The sequence below is a fragment of the Pristiophorus japonicus genome, chromosome 4, assembly GCF_044704955.1.
Source record: "Pristiophorus japonicus isolate sPriJap1 chromosome 4, sPriJap1.hap1, whole genome shotgun sequence".
Taxonomy (NCBI): Eukaryota; Metazoa; Chordata; class Chondrichthyes; family Pristiophoridae; genus Pristiophorus; species Pristiophorus japonicus.
In genome coordinates, this window is record NC_091980.1 from 298,138,828 (window position 1) to 298,153,973 (window position 15,146).

The window sequence follows — 15,146 nt, forward strand, 5'->3', positions numbered from 1 at the left end:
AAGACGCTCCTTAAAACCTACTTCTTTCTTCTGTCCTAATAGATCCTCATGTGGATTGGTGTCAAATTTTGTTTTTTAACTTTTAGGTTGAGCATCTGAAATCCGGACACCGGGCCCACCTGTGGCGGGGTTGTCTGGGAACTGCAAAATGTTCCGAAATCAGGACCAGCTGCCGACGGACTCCCCCGCCTTGACTGCCCGACCTCCGGCCTCGCGCCTCCCACCCCCCCCGCGACCAACCTTCCCCTGGCCACGCGACCCCCCCTGCCCCCCACCTACCTCTGCCTGGGCGTTTCCAGATTCGGGACATTGGAAAGAGCTTCCGAAATCCGGAATGGCCTCCGCCCCGGGGTTTCCGAATTTCGGGCGCTCCACCTGTACGTTAAAGGCACTATATAAATACAAGTTGTTGTTGTTGGAAATGAGTGGAATCAAAGGAGAAGTTGTTTAATGTGAGAACAAGTTCAGCCAGATGGAGGAGGGTGATGGTGGATGGGGACTAGTTGGGCCTCTATTCAAGGAAGAAGCGGAGCGCCCTCAGGTCATCCTGGTGGGGGATGGAAGTGTAGAGAGATTGGACCTCCATGGTGAAAAGGAGACGGTTTGAGCCAGGAAACTGGTGGAGGGCATCGGAAGAGTCGTGCATGTAGGTGGGGAGAGACTGGACAAGGGTCAAGAATATGTGGGATATGTGAAACACTTTTTGTTCCAGTTAGTCAGGTCCTCTCCCTCGTCTCTTTTTCCGGAACGTTGATGACTGTATCGGTGCCGTTTCCTGCTCTCGCCCGAACTGGAAAATGTTCGAACTTTGCTTTGCATTTCCACCCTTCCCTCGCCTTTACTTGGTCCATCGCCAACACTTCCCTTCCCTTCCTCGACGTCTCTGTCTCCATTTCTGGGGATAGGCTATCGACCAATGTCCACTATAAACCCACTGACTCCCACAGCTCCCTTGACTACACTTCTTCCCACCCCACTTCCCATAAGGACTCCATTCCATTCACCCAGTTTCTCAGTCTCCATCGTGTTCTGACAGTGCTACCTTCCACATCAGTGTCTTCCTTGTTCCTCAACCTAGGATTTCTCTGCACTGTGGTTGACATGGTTCTTGACCGTGTCTATTCCAATTCCTGAACTTCTGTTCTCACCACTTCCCATACCGCCCACAACCACGATAGGGTTCCCCTTGTCTTCACCTTCCACCCCACCGGTCTCCACATTTAATTATCATTCTCCACCACCTCCAGCGTGATCCCACCACCAAGCACATCTTCCCCTGCCCTTTCAGTATTCCAAAGGGACCGTTCCCTTCGTGACACCCTGATTCACTCCTCAATCACCCCAAACACCACCCCCCCTTCCCACAGCACCTTCCCGTGCAAGTGTAGGAGATGCAACACCTGCCCTTTTACCTCCTCCCTTCGTACCGTTCAGTAGCCTAAACACTCCTTCCAGGTGAAACAGCGATTTATTTGTACTTCATTCAATTTAGTACTCTGTATTCGCTGCTCACGATGTGGTCTGTTCTACATTGGGGAAGCCAAACGCAGATTGGGTGACTGCTTGCGGAACACCTCCGTTCATCTGCAAGCGTGACCCAGAGCTTCCGGTCGCCTGTCACTTTAATTCTCTGCTCCATCCCCATTCTAAACTCTCCGTCCTCGGCCTCTTGCACTGTTCCAATGAAGCTAATGTAAGCTCGAGGAACAGCACCTCATCTTTAGATTAGGCACTTTACAATCTTCCAGACTCAACATCGAGTTCAACAATTTCAGACCATAACCTCTGCCCTCATTTTTTCAATGGCAGCTGTTGCTGATGACTCTGCCATTACACTGCCTCAAGACCCATCTTTTGATTTTTACTTGTGCCATCACCATCTCCTTTTGCCTTGAGCCATCAACCCTTTTATCAATTTAATCTCTCCTACCTTCCACCCTATTCACAGACCTTCCCTTTTGTTCTATCCTCCCCTGCTCCCCTTTCCCAGCCTCTGTATTCAAGAGGGAGTTAGATATGCCCCTTATGGCTAAAGGGATCAAGGGGTATGGAGAGAAAGCAGGAAAGGGGTACTGAGGTGAGGATCAGCCATGATCTTATTGAATGGTGGTGCAGGCTCGAAGGGCCGAATGGCCTACTCCTGCACCTATTTTCTATGTTTCTATGTTAACTCTGTTTCTCTCTCCAGAAATGCTGCCTGACTTGCTGAGTATTTGCAGCTTTTTGAGATTTCCAGCATCTTCAGTATTTTGCGACTGCCCTCAGGATGTCCCAAACCTTTACAGCCAATCAAGTACTTTTGAAGTTCAGTCACTATTCACTATTTTAATGGAGAAAATGCAGCAGCTATTTTGCCTACAGCAAGCTCCCACCATGAGATAATGACCACATTATCTGTGTTTTAGTGATATTGGTTGCGGTCTAACTATTGGCCAGGAATAAAGTGGACATTGCACTGACCGCTGGGGCACGTCACATTCAACCGTACAGCATTCTGAGCAACACTCGTTAAGGTAACCCCGTTGTTTCCTGTCCATCAACCATCATTTTATCCATGCTCTTAGATTTCCTCTTGTACTTTGTACCTGACATTTTATAACAAGCCTCTTGTGAGACACCTTATTGAACATCTTCTGAAAATCCATATTACTACATGTAATCTATTCTCTTTAAACTATTCTATCCGTCAATTCTTTTAAAAAGAACTCTAGTAAATTTGTCAAACACAACTTGTCTTTAACAAGTCCATGCTAACAGTCCTTGCATTTCTAAATGCTGACTAACTTTATCTTGAATATTGGATTTTTAGACTTTGTCTCCAACTGATGTTAGAATAATTGGGTCTATTGTTATTTGGTTTTTAATCTTAAACAGAGCTGTTATATTGACGACCCTGCAGACCGCTGGAAAAGTTTACCAATCTTAGAATCATAGAATGGTTACACCACAGAAGGAGGCTATTCGGCCCCTCAAACCCGTGTCGGCTCATTGCAAGAGCACTTCAGCTAGTCCCACTCCCCCGCCTTTTCCCTGTAGACCCTTTTCCTTCAGATACTTATTCAATTCCCTTTTGAAATCCACGACTGAGTCTATCTCCACCATCCTTTCAGGCAGAGCATTCCAGATCCTAACCACTCGCTGCATAAACAAGTTTTTCCTCATGCCACCTTAAATCTGTGTCCTCTGGTTCTCGACCCTTCCGCCAATGACAACAGCATCTCTCTATCTATTCTGTCCAGATTCCTCATGATTTTGAACATCTCTATCAAATCTCCTCAGAACCTTCTCTGCTCTTAAGGAGAATAATCCCAGCTTCTTCAGTCTATCCACATAACTGAAATCGCTTAGCCCTGGAACCATTCTTGTAAATCTTTTCTACACCTGCTCTAAGGTTTTCACATCCTTTCTTCATGCTCAGAATTGGACACAATACTCCAATTGGGGCCGAACCAGTGTTTTGTAATTGTTTATCATAACGTCCTTGCTTTTATACTCTTTGCCTCTATTTATGAAGCCCAGTATCCCATATGCTTTTTTAACCGCTTTGTCAACCTGCCCTAAAGGGGATTAAAAACATTGTGGTCAGTCCCTCTGCTGTCAGCTGTCTGACATCCTAGGATGCATGGCTTCATTTCCCGATGACATATCGCTTGCATTCAGGAGAGGTAAAAATCAACCAACGTTTCCACTCCCGATCATCCAGCAAGTCCTGACTCCCACTCCCGATTATCCAGCGAATCCTGACTCCCACTCCCGATTATCCAGCGAATCCTGACTCCCACACCCGATTATCCAGCGGGTCCTGACTCCTGCTCCCGATTGTCCAGCGGGTCCTGACTCCCGCTCCCGATTGTCCAGCGGGTCCTGACTCCCGCTCCCGATTATCCAGCGGATCCTGACTCTCGATTATCAAATGGGTGAGGACAGGGTCAAGTTAGGCTGTAATGTCCTTCATGCCCCGCTACTTTGGCCGCACATACCATCTCGGCTCGCACATGTAGAATGGCCTTTTAGGCACAGCACTGGAGGGCTGCTGGCCCCTTTGCACAAATTGGCTGGCACCTTCACCTACAACATAACAGTGACTGCACTTCAAGAGAATTAAGTGGCTGTGAAGCACTTCCTGAGAACACGAGAGGTACCGTGTAAATTCTTTGTAATCATATTCCAGCAAGGAGTCCAAGCTTTCAGGAGAGGAGCAGGGGAAAATTGGCAATGAAAACCCTGATACAATATTTCAACAAGTGGTCTTTACTGATATTTATAAATTTCCACGGCTGTCTTTTATCTACTGAGGAAAACCAGGTTTCAAAGTGAAAGCTTCTTGTGTGTCATCTTGGCTCAGTAATACTCTTGCCTCTGGCTATTGGTTGCATTCCTATATCAGTCTGAGCTGATGATCTGTGCTGGCACTCCATTGTAGTGCAGAGGGAGTGTTGCATTGCTGCATCTGCCATCTTTTGGATTAGGTATTTAAACTTAGGACCCCCAATCCTCCCCTCCCGGCTGCTCAGTAGTTCAGACGGATGTAAAGATGCCATGGCAAGAATCAAAGCCGAATTCGGTTTCTACATGAATCCTAGCCAACGTTACTCTCTCAATCAATAGCAAGAACAGATTGCTGCTCTCATTGCTGTTTATGGGAACGTGCCGTGTGCAGAATGGTCGATGTAACAGTTACTACATTTCATTACTACATTGCAACATTCCTACATTACAACAGTGACGACACTTGAAAAGTACTTCATGGGTTGTAAAGTGCTTTGTGATGTCCTTGGTCGTGAAAGACGCTATATAAATGCAAGTCTTTCTTTGAAAAAGGCAAGCCACCTCTTCCAAAACCCTAGGATGTAGGCCATCAGGTCCAGGGGATTTATCGACTTTCAGTCCCATTAATTTCTCCAGTACTATTTTTTTTACTAATACGAATTTCTTTCAGTTCCTCATTCTCGCTAGACCCTTGCTTCTCCACTATTTCCAGGAGGTTTTTTGTGTCTTCTTCTGTGAAGACAGTCACAAAGTATTTGTATAATTTCTCTGCCATTCCCCATTATAATTTCTCTGTCTCAGCCTGTGAAGGACCCTCATTTACTTTCGCTAATCTTTTCCTTTATACATACCTACTGAAGCTTTTACCGTCTGTTTTATGCCTCTCGCTAGTTTATGCTCATATTCTATTTTCCCTTTATCAATTTTCTTTCAAAGTAATTCATTTTCTGTGAGATGCTTTGAGGTGTTTCTGAGAGACACGGTAAGGTGCTATATAAATGCAAGTTTTTGTTTTCAAGAGAAGCTGCTTGTCAACAGATAATGTCGTTGGGAAAATGCTGGAGTCCATTATTAAGGAAGCAATAGTGGGACATTTGGAAACGAATAATTCAATCAAGCAGAGTCAGCATGGTTTTATGAAAGGGAAATCATGTTTGACAAATTTGTTGGAGTTCTTTGAGGATGTCACGAGCAGGGTGGATAAAGGGGAACCAGTGGATGTGGTGTATTTGGATTTCCAGAAGGCATTCAATAAGGTGCCACATAAAAGGTTACTGCATGAGATAAAAGTTCACGGGGTTAGGGATAATATATTAGCATGGATAGAGGATTGGCTATCAAAGTCGGGATAAATTAGTCATTTTCTAATTGGCAAACAGTAACTAGTGGGGTGCCACAGGGATACAATCTATATTAATGACTTGGATGAAGGGACCGAGTGTAATGTAGCGAAGTTTGCTGATGATACAAAAATGGGTGGGAAAGCAAATTGTGAGGACACACAAAATCTGCAAAGGATATAGACAGGCTAAGTGAGTGGGTAAACATTTGGCAGATGGAGTATAATGTGGGAAAATCTGAGGTTATCCACTTTGGCAGAAAAAATAGAAGAGCAAATTATTATTTAAATGGAGAAAAATTGCAAAGTGCTACAGTACACAGGGACGTGGGGGTCCTTGTGCATGAAACATAAAAAGTTAATGTGCAGGTACAGCAAGTAATCAGGAAGGCAAATGGAACGTTGGCCTTTATTGCAAGGGGGTTGAGTATAAAAGCAGAGAAGTCCTGCTACAATTATACAGGGTCTTGGTGAGGCCACACCTGCATACAATTTTGGTCTCCGTATTTAAGAAAGGATATACTTGCATTGGAGGCTGTTCAGAGAAGGTTCACTAGGTTGCTTCCGGAGATGAGGGGGGTGACTTATGAAGATTGGTTGAGTAGGTTGGGCTTATATTCATTGGAATTCAGAAAAATGAGAGGTGATCTTATCGAAACCTATAAGATAATGAGTGGGCTAGACAAGGTGGATGCAGAGAGGATATTTCCACTCGTAGGGGAAACTAAAACTGGAGAACATAGTCTCAGAATAAGGGGCTGCCCATTTAAAACCGAAATGAGGAAGAATTTTTTCTGAGGGTTGTAAATCTATGGAATTTCTGCCCCAGAGAGCTGTGGAGGCTAGGTCATTGAATATATTTAAGGTGGAGATAGACTGATTTTTGAGTGATAAGGGAGTAAAGGGCTTTGGGGAGCGAGCAAGGAAGTGGAGCTGAGTCCATGATCAGATCAGCCATGATTTTATTGAATGGCAGAGCAGGCTTGAGGGGCCAAATGGCCTACTCCTGCTCCTAGTTCTTGTGTTCTTATTATGTAAAGTAGCTCACACTTTATGGTAAACTGTGTCTACCATCAATATACCCACTTGCTTAATCTATCTGTCCTCTAGGATTCACTATAACTCCTAGATCAGTTTAATTGGTAACCTTGGTTATACTCTTCTCTATTCCCAAAGCTGAGGTCCTAATGGATGTCACTTATCCCCTGCCCCTAATCCAAGAATGTCTTTTATGCCAACTCTGTGCCTCCCAACCAGTCTCTTGTCCAGGCCACTAGGCCAAGTCCAATTCCATGCATTTTGCCATGTTTTTTTTTAAGATCATTTTTCCACAGAGAGGATTGGAAAAAGAGTTACTTTTAATGCTGGGGGTTTAAAGCCAAGTGTATTCACAACAGCATAGAAAAAAACGAAAGGCGGTTAATCGGCTGATAATTGTTTTCCCCCAAAGACTGTACACAATAAGCAATTCATTAGCTTGTCTCGGTAATCGCTGAACAGCTTACATCCATTGTGTAGGCAAGCCTCGGGTCCTGGATGCTCAGCAGGGCATGGATGGCAGGCTTTCTTGTTTGATTGTGGACAGTGTCTGTGGTTTGCCCTGGTGGTTTCAAATCCTCCCAGCCTACGGTTCTAGACACGGGAATTATTTGGGGGAACAGAAAGCTGAACCAGAGACAGGTCTTTCGGCCTCAACCGTACAATACACACGCCCCCGCGCCCTCCCCTTGCCATCCCCCGCGCCCTCCCCTCGCCCCCCGCACCGCCGTGCGCGCGACCCCCCCCCTCGCCCCACCACACCAGTAAAAGTAACACCTGCTAGCGTAAACGAAACAGTACAACAGCACAAAAAAACTGGCTAGCCTAACAGGCCCCTGTCGTGAATTAAGACGACTAAGAAAACACACACCAATAATGTACAGGGTATAACTGGATTCATCCAACAAATCCCACCTTACACACACTATAATCACATGCAGCACCTCCCCACGAAACCCCTAAGGCTCGGTTTGGGACACACGACACCCCCTCACACTCAATTCGGTGGCCTTAATGGTGCGTGGGCTTGGATAATGCTCATCCAGATTATCCGTTGGCTTATTTGCTGCTTCTTCCTTGGGGAAAGCTTTCTCTTCCGATTCCGTGCCGCCATTGCAGCATTCAGGTCCTGGTCTCGAGCGTCCTTCTGAAGGTAGAGTAGCGAGGCTCTTGATCCCTCGTTGGTGGGTTTCCTCTCCGTCCCGGATGGAGTGCACAGTTCTTGGAGCGAAGAGCAGAAATGGCAGCAAACTGCCTTCTCTTATATGATACAGTCCATGCTTCTTCCTGCCAAAATAGAGTATTTCCTTTGTCTGGGGTGATTGTCTGAATGGTCCATCATCCCAGATCTTCCGTTTGTGTATTCTGTTGATGGCTCCTAATGGCTTCTGCTTCCACTGGGTCTGAGACTTAATGGCAGTTCTTTGTTCGGTTTCCCGCCTTTCGGGGCTATCTCATCCAGGTAATGGCATAAATGGCCGTTGATGGGTTTCTGCTTTGCACCCGATCTTGGGCTAAGTGCTTTCCCATTACTGAACAATCCTGCCAATCGCCTGAGATGAGTCTTCTCTCCTGGCCATTGTTGCCCAGAGACCTCGGTCTGCTGCAGACATTTTCAGCAAACAATGAAACACAATATGTAAACAGTACAGTGTCCAGCATGTTCTTTAATAAAAACCTTCTGACGTAAGCACTTTGTCCAATATCCTTTAATATCTTCCTGGGGGTTGCATCGATGCTTACAACAGGGTGAGATGTACTATGGACAGAGAGACAGTCCGCGGTCTCACAAAGGCAGGTCTGGGCCTGAGTTGGGAATTAAGATATGGCGGGTCAGTTTACCCAGCTAGAAACTAACCTGAAAGAAAACAAAACAAGGAGTGAATATTCCATCATCTCTTCAGAATAGTGTATTGTGTTTTTATTATTTTTATGTTGATGTAGGAGAAGTTGAAGAGTCTGGAATTATTTCTTCTGCTCAGTCATGTATGTTCTGTGAAATAAACCAGCTTCTTGATTTGTCATTGACCTTACCTTGCTAGATTGTTCATCAGTTCTGCCTATCGAAAGATTGGAGAAGTCACGAGGGTACATATGAGATTAGGGGCAAGGGATAAGTGACATCCATTAGGGCCTCATCTTTGGGAATAGAGAAGAGTATATCCAAGTTTACCGATTAAACTAATCTAGGTGTTCTAGTGAATTGTAAGAGGAAAGATAGATTAAGCAAGTGGGAATATCCATTTTGTATGTCAAGGGGGCTGCATTGTTACATCCTCTTGAGGTTACAATGTCACACAAGCAGATATTGGGCAGTGTGAGTCAACTCTGGCATGTAAAGGGCACGGGATCCACTTGCAGGAGTAACTGATGCCACTGAACTCAAGAAGGCACCTCAACAGGCCCTAAGCCTGTAACGCCCACCAGTTGTAGTTCTGCACCTTGTGTGGAATCTCTTCAGGTGCCTTGTGAAAACTCCAAGTACGCAACATCCACTGATCCTCTCTCTACCACCTCAGCAACTCTTGTCAAAAGAGTCTATTATCCTAGTTAGACTTGATCTACCTTTCACTCTCTCTTCTCTTAGGCAGTCCCTCGGAGTCGAGGATAACTTGCTTCCACACTAATGATTTCTCAGGTGACTGATGAATCCAACGTGGGACCTACAGTCTCTGTCACAGGTGGGACAGATGGTGGTTGAAGGGACGGGTGGGTGGGGTGCTTAGGTTGTCGTGCCCACCTTTCGCTGTCTACGCTTGGCTTCCGCTTGCTCCCGGCGAAGAGACTCGAGGTGTTTGGCGCCTTTCCGGATGCTTCTCCTCCATTTTGAGTGGTCTTGGGCCAGAGATTTCCAGGTATCGATAGGGATGTTGCACTTTTTCAAGGAGGCTTTGAGGGTGTCCTTGAAAACGTTTCCTCTGCCCACCTGGGGCTCGCATGCCATGCCGGAGCTCCGAGTAGAGCGTTTGTTTTGGAAATCTAGTATCCTTTCACTAAGCAGTCCTGACTTTCCCTAATCAACTTATATATTTCTAAGTATTGACCTACTGATGGATTATAGCAAATTTTCCCACGACTGGTTTTCCCAGACTGGCTTGCAGTTTCTCAGTTTGTCCCTTCTTTCTTTCTGAATAAGGTGTAACATTTTCTCCCTCCTAACCCAATCTTTTGGTAGAATTGAATGAGTTCTGACGGATTATAACTGGCACATCCTCGCTTATTTATCGTTTAATGTCTTTGGGTGGGAACTGGATGTGGACATTTTCACAGCTTCAATCCCACTATTTTATCCATTAGTTTTTCTGTTTGTAATAATCCCGGTAAATCTTTCCCCTTCGCTAATCTGTAGTCTTTTCACCAAACTGCGGTCTTCTCTGTGTTGAATACCTCTGGCATTGAATCATCCTCCATTGTGACTACCAAAAATAGAGTATGAATTCAACACTTAGTCTTGCTCTGTAACTGTGGTGCTTTATCCCTCTCCACACCATTCAATATAGTTGGCTATACCGTCCTCTTCCAACACCTCTTTTCCCCCATTGTCCAGCTCCGTGGGACAGCCCTTGCATGGTTCCACTTCTACCTATCCAAACATCATCAGAGTATCTCCAGAAATAGCTTCTTTTCCCACCCCACATTATCACATCCAGATTTCCCAAGATTTATTCTTGCCCTTCATAGGAACAGGGGGAAGCCATTTAGCCCCTCAAGCCTATTCCACCATTCAGTTAGACCATGGCTGATCTGTATCTTAACTCCAGTTTACCCACCTTGGTTCCATATCCCTTGATGCACTTGCCTAACAAAAATATATCAATTTCAGTTTTGAAATTATCAATTGATCCCTAGCCTCAACAGCTTTTTGTGGGAGAAAGTTCCAGATTTCCACTACCCTTTGTGTGAAGAAGTTCTTCCTGACATCACTTCTGAATGGCGTAGTTCTAATTTTAAGGTGTGCCCCCTTGTTCTGTTGTGCTCCCATTTACAGGCTGCCCCTCTGCACAATCATCCACAGGTACGGCGATCAGCTTCAATACACATGTCAGTGACACCCAGATCTGCCTCGCCACCACCCCTTTTGACCCCTTGACTGTCTGTACTCCGTTGGTTGACATCCAGTCTTGGATTAAGTCTTAACTTCCTTCAGCTCAACTTTGGGGAAACTCAAAGCTATTGTCTTTGGCCTCTGCCCAAATTCTGCTCCCTTGTCATTGATTCCATTCCCCCTTCCTGGCCACTCTCGGGCTGAAGTAGTCAGAAGGTTGTGGGTTCAAGTCCCACTCCAGAGACTTGAGCACATAAATCTAGGCTGTCACTCCAATGCAGTGCTGAGGGAGCGCTGCACTGTCGGAGGTGCCGTCTTTTGGGTGAGATGTTAAACTGAGGACCCCGTCTGCTCTCTCAGGTGGACGTAAGAGATATCCATTAACCTACATCACAAAAAAATACATATTATGTGGTCAGCATCTCATTGCTGTTTGTGGGAGCTTGTGCGCAAATTGGCTGCCGCGTTTCCTACATTACAACAGTGACTACATTTCAAAGGTACTTAATTGGCTGCAAAGCACTTTGGGATGTCCTGAGGTCGTGAAGTGCGTTATATAAATACTAGTCTCTCTTTTGCAACCCCGGTGTCCTGTTCAGTCTAGAACAGAGCATCTGGGTGGGTTTTGAGCACGTGCCGAGTCTTGTCACATTCATTCGCTTTCTGTTTTGGAAGGGTCTGACCTTTGCTTGTTCCTTTTCCCCAAACTAACATGGCTTTGATTAAGAATTGCCTGCAAGAAAACCCATGCCTTCCCACTCTGACCTCCTCACCTGTGCACTGATCTCACCCAGCCATGGTGGCAGATTGCTTTCGTGGCAGATTGGATAAATAAAAATCCCTTGTGTAAATAAATTCTCGACACAAAGTAATAGATTAGTGCGGGGATGTGGGGCTGATTTTTGGGGACAGTTTTCAGGTGTGGCTTTGTGGCATGTATTCTGTGTGGCTCAGAAAGATAAGTATTGTAAAGGAGGAAAGCGAATACATATGTTAATACCTCTGAAAAGTGTAATAGGGTGCAGGGAGTAATTGTTCAACTTAATCTAATCAAGGGGGCGATTCAGACAATGTCAAAAACTGCAAGATTAGATTGCAGCCTCGGAATCATGTGTTAAATGAGATATCGCTATTGGTCATATGGCCATTTGCTTTCCATTATTCTATTATTAACCAGCGATTGTTTTATGTATGTGGAAACAAATGTAAAATCGAGGCTCATTGTAGTGCTCGCTGACCTACATTGGCTCCCAATCTAGCAACATCTCAAATTTAAAATGATCATCCTTTTGTTCCAATCCCTCCATTGCCTCGCCCCTCCCTATCTTGGTAACCTCCTGCAGCCCGAAAACCTTCCAAGATCTCTGTGTTTCTCCAATTCTGGCCTCTTGCTCATTCCCGATTTTCAACGCTCCACCATTGGTGGCCGTGCCATTGGCTTCCGAGGTTTTAAGCTCTGGAATCCCCTCCCTGCCTCTTTACCTCTCTCACCTTCTTTAAGTCACTCCTTAAAACCTACCTCTTGAGCCAAGCTTTTGGCTATCTGTCCTAACAACTCCTGGCTCAGTGTCGAATCTTGATTGCTCCTGTGAAGCACCTTGGGATGTTTTACTCCATTAAAGGTGCTATATAAATGCAAGTTGTTGATCCTGAACTAAAATTTTTTTGTTTGATTAGCTGGGTGGTTGACACATGCAGGAACCCATCACTCAGCTTCAGAGTCTCCAGAACCAAGCTACTGAGAAATCCCACCCCCCTGAAGAGTTTGTGTTGGTGTGAGACTTGGTGCAAACACTCTGCTTTTTGGAGGCACCCTCCATCAGCCTAAGTGTAGAGAGCTTAGGTTCTGGTTAACGAGAGCCAAGGGTTAGGGTTTCCTGAGTAAGGGCAGAGGAACTGCAAGGGTTTAACCAGCGCAACCCGTGCAATTAAAGAAAGAAAGACTTGGATTTATATAGCGCCTTTCTCGACCATTGGACGTCCCAAAGCGCTTTACCGCCAATGAAGTGCTTTTGGAGTGTAGTCACTAGGAAGTTACCCACAGATCGCTCGTTGTCTAGGTTTAGAAACCAACCTTTCTCCTTCTCGACTATGACAGAAGCTGAGGGTTTTGTTTTTAAACCCAGGCTTGGTAGGTTTGTGCACTTTTCATCACCCATGGGCAGCTGGCAGCACTACAGCGATTGGTATTAAAGGGACTATCGCCCTGTTTACTCTTGTATTTAATCAGATGCAGGTTATCACTGTCGAAGCACCAACACACTGTGCTACACAACAAGTGCAATGTACAATACCCGCCACTTGGCTCAGTTCCTGATCTGACCTAGGCTTCACAAAGAGGGCACGAGAGGAGAGGAGATATCTTCTCTGCCAAATTAAGGAGAAGCTAGATAAGCACATGAGGGAGAAAGGAATAGAAGGCTATGCTGACGGGGTGAGATGAAGTAGGGTGGGAGGAGGCTGTTGTGGAGCACAAACACCAGCATGGACCAGTTGGGCCGGATGGCCTATTTCTGTGCTGTAAATACTATGTAATTCTCTTATCTACACGTACGAGTCATTTTTTTTCATGTGCCAGCCTGAATAGTGAGTGTGGTGGGCAGGATATTTGGCCCGAGTGAGTTATAATTTGGGATATGGCCCAACACCGTTCATTCATGCTCGCCACAAAGATCAGCTTCCAGAGGCAAATCTGTGCTCCCTCTGAGTCGAAACTTGACATTGTACACAAACTATCTGGGATAGAGCGAACCCCCGATCCATGTAGTGCAGGGGTATGGGCCGAAAATAGTACAGAATGTATAGTCCTGGCTCTTCACTAGAGGGAAACACACTGTGCTGCTAGACTGTGTAGCTCGGGCTGAGCTGCTAATTCATACTGGGTGAACTGAAGCCAGGACTCAGATTAGGGTTGCCAACTCTGGTTGGATGTCGTCTTCTTCTTAGGGAAGTCCCCTAAGTCGAGGATGACCTGCTTCCACACTAAAATTAGTTCTAAGGTGACTAATAAGTCCAATGCGGGATCTACAAACTCTGTCACAGGTGGGGGCAGATGGAGGTTGGAGAGACGGGTGTGTGGGGTGCTTGGTTTGTCGTACGCTCCTTCCGCTGTTTTGTACTTGGCTTCCGCGTGCCCCCGACGAAGGGACTCGAAGTGTTCGGCGCCTTCTCGGATGCTTTTCCTGCACTTTGAGCGGTCTTGGGCCAAGGATTCCCAAGAGTCGGTGGGGACGTTGCATTTTTTCAAGGAGGCTTAGATGGTGTCCTTGAAGTGTTTTCTCTGCCCTTCTGCCTGCCGTGACATAACTCGGAGTAGAATGCTTGATCGGGAATCGGGCATGTAGGCAATGTGGCCCGTCCATCAGAGCTGTTTGAGCGTGATCAATGCCTCGATGCTGGGGATGTTGGCCTGAGCGAGAGAACGCTGATGTTGGTGCGCCTATCCTGCCAATGTATTTGCAGGATTTTGCGGAAGCATCGTTGGTGGTACTTCAGTGCTTTGAGGTTGGATGTATTCGTGGAGGTGTCATCACATGACCTCCTGTCTCCAACTGCCCCACACTCCTGTCACACATGTCTGCCCTCATGGTGCACTCTCACCTTTCAGTCACAAGATTCAGGAATCTAGGCTGACACTCCAGCGCCAGTACTGAAGGTGCCGACGATAAACCGAGTCCCCATCTCTCCCCCTCTGGGTAGATGTAAAAGACCCCACAACACTATTTGAAGAAGTGCAGGGGAGTTCTCACCAATGTACTGGCAAATATTTATCCCTCAACCAACATCACTAAAAACAGATAATTTGTTCATTTATTTCATTGCTTTTCATGGGAGCTTGCTGTACACACATTGGCTGCTGTGTTTCCTACATTACAACAGTGACAACACTTCAGAAGCATTTCATTTACTGTAAAGCGCTTTGGGACATCTTGAGGTCGTGAAAGGGGCTAAACAAATGCAAGTCTTTTTTATATCGGAAGCTAAAATGATTAATGGGAGAAATGGGAGTCCAAAACTCGCCAAAAAATCCAATCAGGAATTCAGGAGAAACACCTTTATCCAGAGAGTGGTGAGAATGTGGAACCACAGGGAATGGCTGAGGCGAATAGTATCGATGCATTTAAGGGGAAGCTGGATAAGTACATGAGGGAGAAAGGACTAGAAGGATATGTTGATGGGGTTAGATGAAGATGGGTGGGAGGAGACTGGTATGGAGCATCATCATCATCATAGGCAGTCCCTCGAAATGAGGATGACTTGCTTCCGCCCCAAAAAGGATGAGTTCACAGGTGTTTCAATGAAGGACCTAATATTCTAGGTCCTGAACTACATGTTGAAGGGTGGATTTTTTTAACATGTGGTGGCCATTGCACACCAGCCACCACACGGGCTTGACAGAGCTAGGTCTTGGTCCAGTGGCAAGGGTTATCTAAGACGACGGGAGACCAGCTCTGC

The 15,146-nt window shown here is 45.9% G+C and overlaps 1 protein-coding gene across 5 annotated transcripts in view; it reads left to right on the top strand.

Annotated features, from left to right (window-relative positions):
* The window catches only part of adck1 (aarF domain containing kinase 1), a 905,505-nt gene that overhangs the window by 15,728 nt on the left and 874,631 nt on the right, over positions 1-15,146 (top strand). Inside the window, exon 1 of one of the 5 annotated variants that reach the window (XM_070879624.1) lies at positions 2,476-2,513. The exons of the other annotated variants lie outside the window; for them this stretch is intronic. The gene's annotated coding sequence lies outside the window, so the exon portion shown is untranslated. Of the gene's footprint in view, positions 1-2,475; positions 2,514-15,146 lie in introns of those variants that run through there. 5 annotated transcript variants of the gene reach the window in all.